The sequence below is a fragment of the Dasypus novemcinctus genome, chromosome 1, assembly GCF_030445035.2.
Source record: "Dasypus novemcinctus isolate mDasNov1 chromosome 1, mDasNov1.1.hap2, whole genome shotgun sequence".
Lineage (NCBI taxonomy): Eukaryota > Metazoa > Chordata > Mammalia > Cingulata > Dasypodidae > Dasypus > Dasypus novemcinctus.
In genome coordinates, this window is record NC_080673.1 from 77,506,291 (window position 1) to 77,519,955 (window position 13,665).

At 36.8% G+C, this 13,665-nt stretch overlaps 1 protein-coding gene across 11 annotated transcripts in view; it reads left to right on the forward strand.

Moving 5' to 3' along the window:
• Positions 1-13,665, forward strand: part of PRDM5 (PR/SET domain 5) — a 291,517-nt gene that overhangs the window by 161,938 nt on the left and 115,914 nt on the right. The gene's annotated exons all lie outside the window — the stretch shown is intronic.

Sequence of the window (13,665 nt, forward strand, 5' to 3'; positions counted from 1 at the left end):
TTTCATATATGCACTATACCATATTGAGAAAGCTTCCTTCTATTCCTATTTCTTTGGAGTGTTTTTTAATTAAGAAAGGGTACTATATTTTCTCAGATTCTTTTCTGCATGAATCTAGAGGATCATATGATTTTTCTTCTTCAATTTTTCAGTGTGGTTTTTTACACTAATTAATTTTCTTGTGTTGAACCACCCTTGCATATCTGGGATAAAACCCACTCGATCGTGGTGTATAATTCTTTTAATGTGCTTTTGTATTCAGTTTTCAAGTACTTTGTTGATGACTTTTGCATCTATATTCATTAGATATTGGGCTGTAATTTTCTTCTTTCATAGTATCTTTATCTGGTTTTGGTATTAGAGTGATGTTGGCTTCATAGAATGAGTTTGGTAGTATTCTTTCCTATTCAGTTCTTGGAAAAGCTTGAGCAAGATTGGTATTAGGTCATTTTTGAATGACTCATATAATTAACCTGTAAAGCTATCTAGCACTGAGCTTTTCATCTTTGGGAGGTTTTTGATGACTGTTTTAATCTCTTCACTTGTGATTAAGGGTTGTTGAGGTCTTCTATTTCTTTCTTTTTTTTTTCGCATGATGGTAGTTTATTTCACCATCTACCCATTCAGAAAACATAGTGACCAAGAAGTGATAAACAGAGTAATACTTCTAACTGAATTTTAATTGTAATTCCCTAGCTTTCTGTGATGGGACTTTCTTTTTCTTCTTCTTCTTTTAAATGTTACATTAAAAAAAAATGAGGTCCCCATATACCTCCCACCCCAACCTCCGCATCCCTCCCACATCAAAACCTCTTCCGTCATTGCAGCACATCCACTGCACCTGGCGAATACATTCTGGAGCACCACTGCACCACGTGGACAGTGCTCCACATTGTAGTCCACACTCTCCCCCAGTCCACCCAGTGGGCCATGACAGGACACACAATGTCCAGCATCCATCCCTGCAGCACCACCTTAGGACAACTCCAAATCCTGAAAATGCCCCCACACCATATCTCTTCTTCCGTCTCCCTACCATCAACAGCCACTGTGGCCACCCTCTCCACATCACTACTACAATTTCTTCCCTTACTAATCACAATAATTCTCCAACAGAACACCAGTTAGTCCACTCTAATCCGTATTTTATTCCTCCATTCTGTGGACCCTGGGATGGTTATGTCCAGTCCCCCTCTACATCAAGAGGGGCCTTAGATTCCATATGGATGATGGATGCAATTGTCCTGCTTTCAGCTATAGGCACTCTTGGCTCCCTGGTGTGGTGGTTGACCCTCTTCACCTCCCTGTCAGCTGGCTGGGGTAAGTCCAAGCAACCAGAGGGTAGGAGCTGCAAATCTGTTGAGGCCCAGGGCCTGGCCATCACACGGACAGTTCAGAGATTCAGGTCTCCTGAGTGTATACCAACCCAAACGCCAACTACAGGTCAAGTAAAAGGAACAGAAGAGGCATGTGTAGAAAGGTCATATCTGAGTCTAACTCCATCACACTCAGGAACACAAACTCCAAAGTAGGGCCAACTGACATGGCCCTGAATTCCAGAGCCATGATCATCTGCTATGACCATAGAACTGTTGGAGATTTGGACCCAAAGGGTATCGAGAATGAAAGAAAGAGAAAAAGGGGAGTGAAAGAAAGCGAAAGAAAGAAAGAAAAAAAAGAAAGGAATAATGAGAGAGCTGGGATCAGGGGGTCTGTGAGTAGAGATTCATCAGACAACTTTGTTATTTACAAGGGACTCTCTATATACCCCAGTCTATGTGACAACAAGCAGCGACATGCAGTTAACTATTAGCACTACTAAGGACCTCTAAGGAACTCAAAAAATTTTATCTCAAGGTACAAAGCCAAAGTGGTCTATTTACTACAAAAGGTATGTGCTCATCTTTTCTTTCAGCCTTTAACAGCTTCATGCTGTGCTGGGAACTCTTAATTACCACGTTCCTTAGGGTACAAGCATAGCCATGGAACAGCACGTCTCTCCTTGTGAGACCACTGTGCCTCAGTTTCCAACAAGAACCTGTAGGTCTCTGTAGCCCTCAGGAGAACCAGCACCTGGGTTTCCATCTACCTTGGCTGTCTCTGGTACCCTGCTGAGGCGTGCATAAGCATCACCCTTCTGATGACCTCCCACCTCTTTTTTGGAGACTCTTAGCCATATAAACTCACTTGTCCTTTCAATTTCCCCTTTTTATCCAAAGTCAAAAAATAGTTTTTAACACCTGATATTATATGTAGGCTGTGATATTCTGCTGGTCTGAGTTGACCCCTTTATTCAAGGTCTTTTTCTAGTTACATCATCAGCTGGTGCTGAAATCCCTCGGTGCCAGGACTCATGTCCCATGTTGGGGGGACGGCAATGCATCTACATGCTGAGTTTGGCTTAGAGAGTGGCCACATTTGAGCAACATGGAGGATCTCAGGCGGTAACTCTTAGGCACCCCGCAGCTCTAGGCCTAGTTCATATTTTAGGCACACGGGCTCATAATTGCAGCCATCAGTATCAAGGGCTCATTGTTGGACCATCCATCTTTGTTGGTCTTTGCCATTGCACTTGGGGGATTGCTGCTGTTTCATTGGGGAATGTGACAGAGCTCCCCTGGCCAGGAACTCAGCACTCTCTCATCTGTCGTTTCCAATTGAAACCACTATGAAAATATCCAGACATTTCTATGTACCCTGTATACATGCTCTGGAGAACTGCCTCCCAACCGTGTGCCCCCCACCAATAACACACCACATGAGAGCTCCTCCCCCGCCACAGTTGAACCTTTCTGTGGTCCAAAACTTCTTCAAAAAGGAAGCCCAATATATTGCCAGGTTACATTAATAGTAAAATGGAATATAGTGATGGGTTTAAAGGTGAGATATAGAATACAAAGTAATTTAGAAAAATTAAATAAAGGAAAAATAAACTGGGGTATCAAAAAATGAAAAAATGTAAAAGCTTTGTTTTTGACATTTTGCCTTTCATCACTGCTATAGGTGTTGCCCTGTATGTACAGTGGCAAGGCAGTTTCTTCCATTTCTTCCTCAGTGTCTACCTCCTTTCTTTTCTTTTTTTTCTTCTAATTATTAAGTTTCTCTTCACGTAAGTTTTAGATCACAGTAATTCATATACACAATATATGGTACTCCCACATATCCAACATCAAACCCTTTGTCCCTTTCCCAGCAATGATCTCTTTACATGTTCATATTATATTTGCTGCAGCTGATGTACAGATATTGAAGCAATAGCTTTCAAACGTGGTTCCATTTGGGTTTACATTATGGTTTATATTTTTAAGACTGTATAATTTCCTAAAATTTTAGTTATGTTTTACATTATGGTTTTCATTTTAGCCTATAGACTTTTGTACATTTTTTATGTAATTTAACATGTCCTATATCCATCATTGCATGATCTTGTGGAACACTTCCATTGCCCCACAGTTATACTGATTCCATGTATTCAACACCTCTTTCCCCCTCCCCTCAAGACCCACCATGACAATCAATCTTCATTACTTGAGGGACCATATTCAGAGATACATGCAAAAATGTTGAGGGCTTGATATACTTGACTCTCCTAACCCACTGGCAGCCAAACCAGTTCTTTTGAGAGATACAATTTCCTCTGAGAACATCAGTTCTCCGCAGGATATGGGTATACCTTCGCTCTCATTGTGTGGGTCTCCACCCAATGATATAACCCACTGTGACAAAATGAGCACTCACATACTCCCTAGAAGCTTTCCCTGTGTCAGATGCACCCCCTCTCCTTAAATATCTTAAACAGGTAACCTTCCGTATTATATTTTCTAAAGAGTTTCTCTGCATTATAATTTCAACCACATTTCTGACAATCTCCTTTGTTCAAATGTTCCCCCCATCCTCCCCATAATTTCTTGGGCAATCTGACCCATCCTCCCATCCCTAGCCCCCCTCAAACCCACAAAGCCCCACCCAAAGATATCCCCGTGCCCCCATTTTATCCCTTCGCTGTACAAATACTTACCTCCAGCTTATCATAGATTTCACCCAAGTAGGTGTCAGCTCACAACCTTCCTCTACCCCCCAACTTCCTTTAAGTTTATCATCCAGTCTCTAGCTCTCTGAGACAGCTTGGTTTACTTATTTCATTTCATTAAGGTCATGTAGTATTTGTCCTTCAATGCCTAGATTGCTTCACTCAACATAAGGTTCTCAAGATTCATCCATGTTATCACTTGTGTTTATAGTGTATTTGTTCTTATAGCTGAATAGTATTCCATTGTATGTATATACCACATTTTATTTATCCATTCATCTATTGATGGGCTTTTGGGTTGATTCCAACTTTTTTTTTCAATAGTGAATATTGCTGCTATGAACATTGGTGTGCATATATCAGTTTGGGTTCTTGTTTTCAGTTCTTCTGGGTATATACCCAGCAGTGGAATTGCTGGGTCATATGGCAAATCTATAGCTAGTTTTTTGAGAAACCCCCAAACTGTCCTCCAGAATGGCTGGATCCTTCTGCATTCCCACCAGCAGTGGATGAGTGTTCCCATTCCTCCACATCCTCTCCAAGAATTGTAGTCTGATTTTTTGATAGCTGCCGGTATAATGGGAGTAAAATGATATCTCATTGTTATTTTGATTTGCATTTCCTTAATAGCTAGTAAATTTGAGCATTTTTTCAAGTGCTTTTTAGCCATTTGTATATCTTCTTTGGAGAAATGTCTGTTCAGATCTTTTTCCCGTTTTTTAAATGGACTGTTTTTTTATTTTCAAGATATAGGAGTTCTTTATATATGCAAGATATGTTTCCTATCAGTTATATGGTTACCAAATATTTTCTCCTATTGTGTAGGCTCTCTTTTCACTTTCTTGACAAACTCCTTGGAGGTGCAGAAGGCTTTAATTTTGAGGAAGTCCCATTTATCTACTTGTTCTTTTGCTGCTTTTGCTTTTGGTGTGAAGTTCGTGAAGCCGTTTCCTCTTACATGGTCCAGTAGATGCTTCCCTACATTGCTTTCCAAGGTCTTTATGGTGTTGGCTCTTATATTTAGGTCTTTGATCCATCTCGAGTTGATTTGTGTATAAGGTGTGAGTTGGTAATCCTCTTTCCTTCTTTTACACATGGAAATCCAGTTCTCCAGGCACCATTTGTTGAAGAGGCCATTCTCTCCCAGTTGAGAGGGTTTGGTGGCCTTGCCAAATACCATATGACTGTATGTATGCGGATCTATATCAGAACTCTCAATTCGGTTCCATTGGTCATTGTGTCTGTCCTTGTGCCAATATCATGCTGTTTTCACTACTGTAGCTTTGTAGTGTGTTTTGAAGTCAGGTAGTGTGATTTCTCCAATTTCATTTTTCTTTTTCAATGTCTTTTGCTATTCGGAGTCTCTTTCCTTTCCAGATAAATTTCATAGTTAGTTTCTCTAGTTCATTAAAGATTGCTGTGTTGATTTTTATTGGGATTTCATTGAATCTGTAGATCAGTTTTGATAGGATAGACATCTTAATAATATTTAGTCTTACTATCCATGAACAGGGAATATTCTTCCACTTATTTAGGTCTTCTTTGGTTTCCTTGAACAGTGTTGTGTAGTTTTCTGTGTATAAGTCTTTTACATCTTTAGTTAAATTTATTCCTAGGTATTTGATTTTTTTAATTACTATTGTGAATGGTATTTGATTCCTGATTTCCTCCTCAGATTGCTCATTATTGGTGTACAGAAATGCTACTGATTTTTGCGTATTGATCTTATAACCTGCAACTTTACTGAACTCATTTGTAAGTTCTAGAAGCTTTGTTGTAGACTTCTCAGGGTTTTCTATGTATAGGATCGTATCATTTGCGAATAGTGAAATTTTGACTTCTTCCTTTCCAATTTGGATGCCTTTTGTATCTTGTTCTTGCCTCAGTATTCGAGCAAGTACTTCTAAGACTATGTTAAATAGGAGGGGTGATAGTGGGCATCCTTGTCTTGTTCCTGATCTTAGAGGGAAAGATTTTAGGATTTCACCATTGTAAATGATGTTAGCTGTGGGTTGTTCGTATGTACTGTTTATCATGTTCAGAAAATTTCCTTCTATTCCGATCTTTCGCGGTGTTTTTATCAAGAAAGGGTGCTGTATTTTGTCAAATGCTTTTTCTGCATCTGTAGATATGATCATGTGATTTTTTTTCCTTCAATCTGTTTACGTAGTGTGTTACATTAATTGATTTTCTTATGTTGAACCATTCTTGCATACCAGGAATGAATCCCTCTTGATCATGGTGTATAATTTGTTTAATGTGTTGTTGAATATGATTGGCAAGTATTTTGTTGAGGATTTTCACATCTAGGTTTATTAGAGATTCATCTGTGATTTTCCTTTCTTGTGGTGTCTTTGTTTGGCTTTGGTAGTAGAGTAATGTTGGCATCATAGAATGAGTTAGGCAATGTTCCTTCTGTTTTGATTTTTTGGAAGAGTTTAAGCAAGATTGTTCTTAGTTCCTTCTGGAATATTTGGTAGAATTCACCTGTGAAAGCCATCTGGCCCAGGGCTCTTCTTAGTTGGGAGGCTTTTAATGACTGATTCTATCTCTTTACTTGTGATTGGTTTGTTGAGATCATCAACTTCTTCTTTTGTCAATATAGGCTGCTTATATGTTTCTAGGAATTTGTCCATTTCCTCTAAATTGTTGTTTTTGTTGGAATATAGTTTTTCAAAGTATCCTCTTAATGATAGTCTTTATTTCTGTGCAATCAGTGGTGATAGCTCCTTTCTCGTTTCTTATATTGTGTATTTGCATCTTCTCTTTTATTTCTTTGTTAGTCTAGCTAAGAGCTTGTCAATTTTATTGATCTTCTGAAAGAACCAGCTCTTGGTTTTGTTTATTTTTTCTAGTGTTTTCTTATTTTCTATTTCATTTAGTTCTGCTCTGATCTTTGTTATTTCTTTCTTTCTTCTTCCTTTGGGGTTAGTTTTTTATTAATTCCTCCAAATGTGCAGTTAGTTCTTCAATTTTAGCTCTTCTTTTTTGATGTATGAATTTATGGCTATAAATTTCCCTCTCAGTACTGCTTTTGCTGCATCCCATAAGTTTGGATATGTTGTGTTATCATTTTCATTAGTTTCAAGGTAGTTATTAATTTCTTTTGAGATTTTCTTCTTGATCTACTGTTTTTCTAAGAGTGTGTTGGAGAAGGATCCATGAGCTCTTGAAAAGAATGTGTCACTTACTTTTTTGGGGAGCAGTGGTGTATAGATTTCTGTTAGTTCTGGTTCATTTATCATATTATTCAAGCTCTCTGTTTCTTTATTTATCCTCTGTCTAGATGATTTATCCAGTACTGAGAGTAGTGTATTGAAGTCTCCAACTTTTATTGTAGAGAAACCCTTCAGCTTTGCCATGCATCAGTAGGCTTTGTTGTGTTGTGTTTTCATTTTCAATCATCTTAATATTTTCCGATATCTCTTGAAATTTCTTCTTTGACCTATAGATTGTTTAGGAGTCTGTTTTTTGACTTATATGTGTTTGTGAATTTTCCCTTTCTCCACCTGTTCCTCATTTCCACTTTCATTCTGTTATGGTCACAGAGAATGTTTTATATAATTTCAGGCTTTTTAAAATTTATTGATACCTGTTTTGTGTCCCAACATATGATCTATCCTGGAGAGAGATCCATGAGCACTTGAGAAGAATATATAGCATGCTGTTTTGGGGTATAATGTTCTATATATATCTGTTAGGTCTGATTTATTTGTCATACTAATCAAGCTCTCTGTTTTCTTATTTCTGCCTTATCCAGATATTTTATCCAATGCTTGGAATTGTTTATTGAGATCTTAAACTATTATTTCAGAGGTGTTTATTTCTCCTTTCAGTTCTGCCAGTGTTTGCCTCATGTATTTTGGGGCACCCTAGTTAGGTGCAGAAATATTTATTACTGTTATTGTTTCTTGGTGAATTACTCCTTTTATTAGTATGTAATGTCCTTCTTTGCCTCTAATAGCAGTTTTGCACTTAAAGTCTATTTTGTCTGATATTAGTTGTAACTACTCCAGCTCTTTTTTGATTACTCTTTGCATGGAATATCTTTTTCCATCCTTTCTCTTCCATGGATGGTGTATGTGTTCTTCTGGTCTCTAGAGTCCTCCAAACAGGTGATCCAGACAAATCCTATCTGATTATTAGCTGCCTTGTGGGACAAACTGATTGTTAGAGCTCCCTACTCTGTCACTGTATTGGGTGCTACTCCAATGAAGTATATTTTATTACTTTTTTAAAATGTTGAACCACCCTTGTCTATATGTGATAAATCCCACTCCAATGAAGTATATTTTATTACTTTTTTAAAACGCTGAACCACCCTTGTCTATCTGTGATAAATCCCACTCCAATGAAGTATATTTTATTACTTTTTTAAAACGTTGAACCACCCTTGTCTGTCTGTGATAAATCCCACTCCAATGAAGTATATTTTATTACTTTTTTAAAACGTTGAACCACCCTTGTCTGTCTGTGATAAATCCCACTCCAATGAAGTATATTTTATTACTTTTTTAAAACGTTGAACCACCCTTGTCTGTCTGTGATAAATCCCACTCCAATGAAGTATATTTTATTACTTTTTTAAAACGTTGAACCACCCTTGTCTGTCTGTGATAAATCCCACTCCAATGAAGTATATTTTATTACTTTTTTAAAACGTTGAACCACCCCTGTCTATCTGTGATAAATCCCACTTGATCATGGTGTATGATTTTTTAATATCTTTTTAAATTCTGTTTGCTTGTGTTTGTTGATGATTTTTGCATATATTCATAAAGTATATTGTATTATAATTTTCTTTTTTGGTCATGTTTTGTCTGACTTGATTATTAGGAAAACCTTGATCTCATAGAATATGGTAAGAAGTATTGCCTCCTCTTCAATTTTTGAAAAACTTTAGGAAAAATTCTTTATAATCATTCTTAAGTGTGCATTAATATTCACCAGTTAAGCCACCTGGTATTGGGCTTTTTTTCCATTTTGGGGAGGATTTTAATTATTGATTTAAACTCTTTTTAAACTCTTTGCATGTTATTAGTCTATTGAAATCTTCTGTTTCTTTTTGATCTGGTGTAGATTATTTTTGCATTTCTAGGAATTTGTACATTTTATCTAGTTATCTAATTGTTGGCATACATTTGTTCGTAGTAAAATATAGTTTTTTAAAGATTTACTTATTTATTTATTTCTCTCCCCCCCCCCGGGTTGTCTGTTCTCTCTGTCTATTTGCTGCGTCTTCTTTGTCCGCTTCTGTTGTCGTCAGTGGCATGGGAATCTGAGTTTCTTTTTGTTGCGTCATCTTGTTGTGTCAGCTCTCCGTGTGTGCGGTGCCATTCTTAAGCAGGCTGCACTTTCTTTTGTGCTGGGCAGCTCTTCTTACGGGGCGCACTCTTTGTGCGTGGGGCTCCCCTACACGGGGGACACCCCTGCGTGGCATGGCACTCCTTGCGTGCATCAGCACTGTGCATGGGCCAGCTCCACATGGGTCAAGGAGGCCCAGGGTTTAAACCGCGGACCTCCCATGTGGTAGATGGATGTCCTAAAAACTGGGCCAAGTCCGCTGCCCCTCATAGTAAAATTTTTAATTCTTTTTTTGTGGGGTTGGTAGTAATGCCCCTTCCCCAACTTTCTTCTCTGATTTAAGTTATTTGCGTCCACTCATTGTTATTTCTTTTTGTTTGTCTAGTTAAAATTTTCAATTTTATTGATCTTTTCAAAGAACAAACTTGTGGTTTTGTTGATTCTTCATATTGTTATATTTTCTATTTCATTTCTCTCCACACTAATCTTTATTTTCTTTCTTCCATTCATCTTGGGTTTAGTTTACTGTTCTTTGTTTTAAGATCCTTCAGTTGTGATGTTATGTCTTTATTTTAGAGCTCTCTTTTTAAAAATGTAATCACACAGTTATAAATTTCTCTCTTACCCACTACCTCCTTTACTACATCTCGTATGTTTTGGTATGTTGTGTGTTCATATTCATTCACCTCGGTTTATTTCCTTATTTCCCTTGAGATTTCCTCTTTGTCCCTTTGGCTGATTAATACATATTGTATAATGTCCATATATTTGTCAGTTGACCAGTTTTCCTTTTCTTATTTCTGTCTTCATTCTCTTATAGTCAAAAGATGTTATGATTTCAATTTTTAAAAATTTATTAAAACTTTTATTTCCTAACATATGATCTATCCAGTAGAATGAACCTTATGCACTATAGACAAATGTATATTCTTCTGCTGTTGGGTATAGATGTCTGTTATGTTCTGTTGGTTTACACTATCATTCAAGTCTTCCATTTTCTAGATTGTTTAATCCATTATTGAAAGTGGTATATTATTAATTCTATTATTAATTTGGATTTGTCTATTTTTCCCTTTAAATCTATCAATATTTACTTCATATATTTTTGGCCTCTGCAGTTAGGTACAAATATATTTACTTTTGTTATGTCTTCTTGTTGATTAATCACTTCTCAGGATGTAGTGATCTTCTTTTTCCCTTGGAACAGTTTTCAACTTAATGCCCATTTTTATCTGAAATTAACTAATCCAAGCTCTTCATTGGTTACTATATGCATAGTATACATTTTTGTTCCATCCTCTACTTTTAATATATTTGTTTCTTTGAATTTAAGGTGAGTCTCATATACAGGATATATTGGTATCATGAAAAAATACTCATTCTGCCAGTCTCTGCATTTTCATGGTGTGTTTAATCCATTTACATTTTAAGTAGCTACCAATAATACCAGACTTTCTTTTGCCATTTTGCTTTTTGGTCTTTGTAGGTCTTATACCTTTACTGTGCCCCTAGTCTTCCATTATTGCCTACGTTCATTTTTATTTGTTATTATGCATTTTACCATTTTGAGTCCCTTCTCATGTCTTTCTGTATATATTTTCTAATAATTTCTGTGTGGTTCCTGTGGGGCTGAAGTTTAACATTCCTGAATCTCTATCAATCGTTTTAAATTTGATTCCAACTTCAGTAACATTTATATATATACTGTTCCTAGAACACTACACCATCCACCTTTTTGTTGTTCTTATTACTGATTATGTCGTTATATGTTGCATGTTCAAAATTGTAGATTTATTATTTTTATGCATTTCTATTTTAGAACCTGTGAAAAGTAAAAATTGGAATTACATACCAAATATAATGCAATAGTGTACTGGTGCTTATAATTATCTATAGATTTACCTTTACTGGAGAACTTTCTTTCTTTTTGCCACTTCAGTTTACTGTTGGGTGCCCTTTGCTATCATTCTGAAGTACACCCCTTAGCATTGCTTGTATAGCAGATCTAAACACTTGCATGAATTTTTTCACTTAATTCAAAAGTAACTCCATATATAAAATACTCTTACCATCCCTCAATTTACAAATGAGAAAATGAAGCTCAAAAGGATTACCTCCCACAGCTTTTGCTTATCTGGGAATGTCTTAATCTCTCCCACATTTTAGAAAGACTATCTTACTGGATATATATTCCTGGTTGGCATTTGTTTTCTTTTTGCACTTCAAATATTTCATCCCATTGCCTTCTTGCCTCCATGGTGTGATGAGAAATTGGTACTTAATCTTTTTAAGACTTCTTTGGGCACAACACCTTATTTTACTATTGCATCTTTCAGAACTCTCTTCTTGTCCTTGACACTTGAATCGACTACCAAATATCTGGATTTGGTGCTTTTCGAGTTTATCCATTTTTGAATTTGTTGGGCTTCTTGAATTTTCATATTCATGTCATTTGTTCAGTTTGTGAAGTTTTCCACCATTAGTTCTTTGAATAATCCTTCTTCACCTTTCTCTCTGTCTTCTTCTTTTGCAACTCCTATAATCTGTATATTGGTACCTTTGATGGTGTCCTGGAAGTCTCTTAGGCTCTGTTCACTTTTTTTTTTTTAGGAGGTACTGGGGATTGAACCTTAGGATTTTGTACTTGGGAAGCAGGTGTTCAATCACTCACCTACATCTGCTCCCCAGTAAGGGTTGGTTCTTTGTTTTTAGGAGGTACGGGGTTCAAATCCCTTACCTTGTACATGGGAATCAGGTGTTCAACCACTTGAGCAACATCTCCTCCCCTCTGTCCACCCTTTTTTGTGTTTCTCCTTTGGAATCATTTAAATTGCCATGTATTCAAAATCACTGATTCTTTCTTCATCCATCTCCAATCTTCTACTTGAAACCCTCAAAGGAATTTTTCATTTCACTTATTGTGGTCTTTAACTCCTGTATTTCTGCTTGGTTTATTTTAATAATTTCTTTCTCTTCATTGAGATTCTCATATTGCTCATTTGCTGTTTTCCTGATATCTTTTAGTTATTTCTCTTTGTTTTGCTTTATCTCATGGAGCTTACTGAGCATCATTTTTTAAGATTTCTTTGTTTGGTTTATCTAAATATGAACTTCCTTGTTGATGGTTTTTGGATTTTTATATTGTTCCTTTGGTGGATGGGTCATAATTTCCATTTTCTTGTGTTGTAATCATTAGTTGTACCCTCTGCATTTCAAGTTTTATCTCTTGATTTTGTGTCATCTCAGCTGTCTGTTCCTTATATTTGTATCCAGCTTGTGATGTGATAGAGATTTCCTTGATTAGCAGAAACTTAGAAAAACACACACAAAAATGCAAAAAAAAAAAAAAAAACACGCAAAATAAAAACCACAACAGAACTTTCATGGTTTCTGTAGATTTACTCTGCATTGGCCGGTGCTGTCCTTCAAAGTTTTCTCCTCTCCAGAAGATCAGCACAAGGTGAATATAAATGGAGGACCCTCTCCATTTTCTGTCAGTCTGAGTATTGTGCTGGGCCTATGCTTTCTCCTGTCCTTAGGAATTCCTCCATTTATAGTAATTTGAATGTTCCCTCTAGTTCCTATGAATAGACTTCTTGCCTTCCTGGGTGCTCTCCTGTATATCTTAAGGCCAGTAATCCTTTGCCCCATACAGCCCTTATTTAATTTTGTTTCTCACACTTCTTTAACTGTTTGTCAACTGCTTTTGCCTGCAGGGCAAAGCTGGGAGAATGAGCCAGAAAATGTTTTCTGGTTCAGACTTCCAGACTGCCACCTGACAATGTGGCAGAGACTTTTAGGCACTGAAATATGCACATAGGGCTTACTCTGCTTCCTCCAGAAAAGGGCCAGGGACCCACCATGGGATTGTAAGCTAGCTCCACACTGCATTGGTGGGAAGGTACAGGGTGTGGGGGTTGCAGCAAGGGCACCATGATCTTCTACCATTTTTTAAAACTGCATTTTCTTGATTTGATACCCATCTAATTATGGCAAATCTATTACTGTTTTCTGGAATTCTGAGGAAGATTTCACTGCCAGATTTTTCTAATTATTCAGACTGTGGAGGGAATGGTACCCCGGAACTCTTATGCTACTCTGTTCATCTCATATCTCTCCCTATTCTTTTCTCTGTTTTTCACAACTGAATGGAAGCTTGATAATCCCTTTTTCACCAATATTTTACTAACAGATAATGCTTGTGTCTGGATATTATATTGCATTAAGCTAAGAAAATGTGTATATTTGTATTCAATGAACAAAGTGATTTTCCTTTAAATTATTCCTCTAGCATTTATACTACATATTTTATAATAAAGCATGAGTTATTT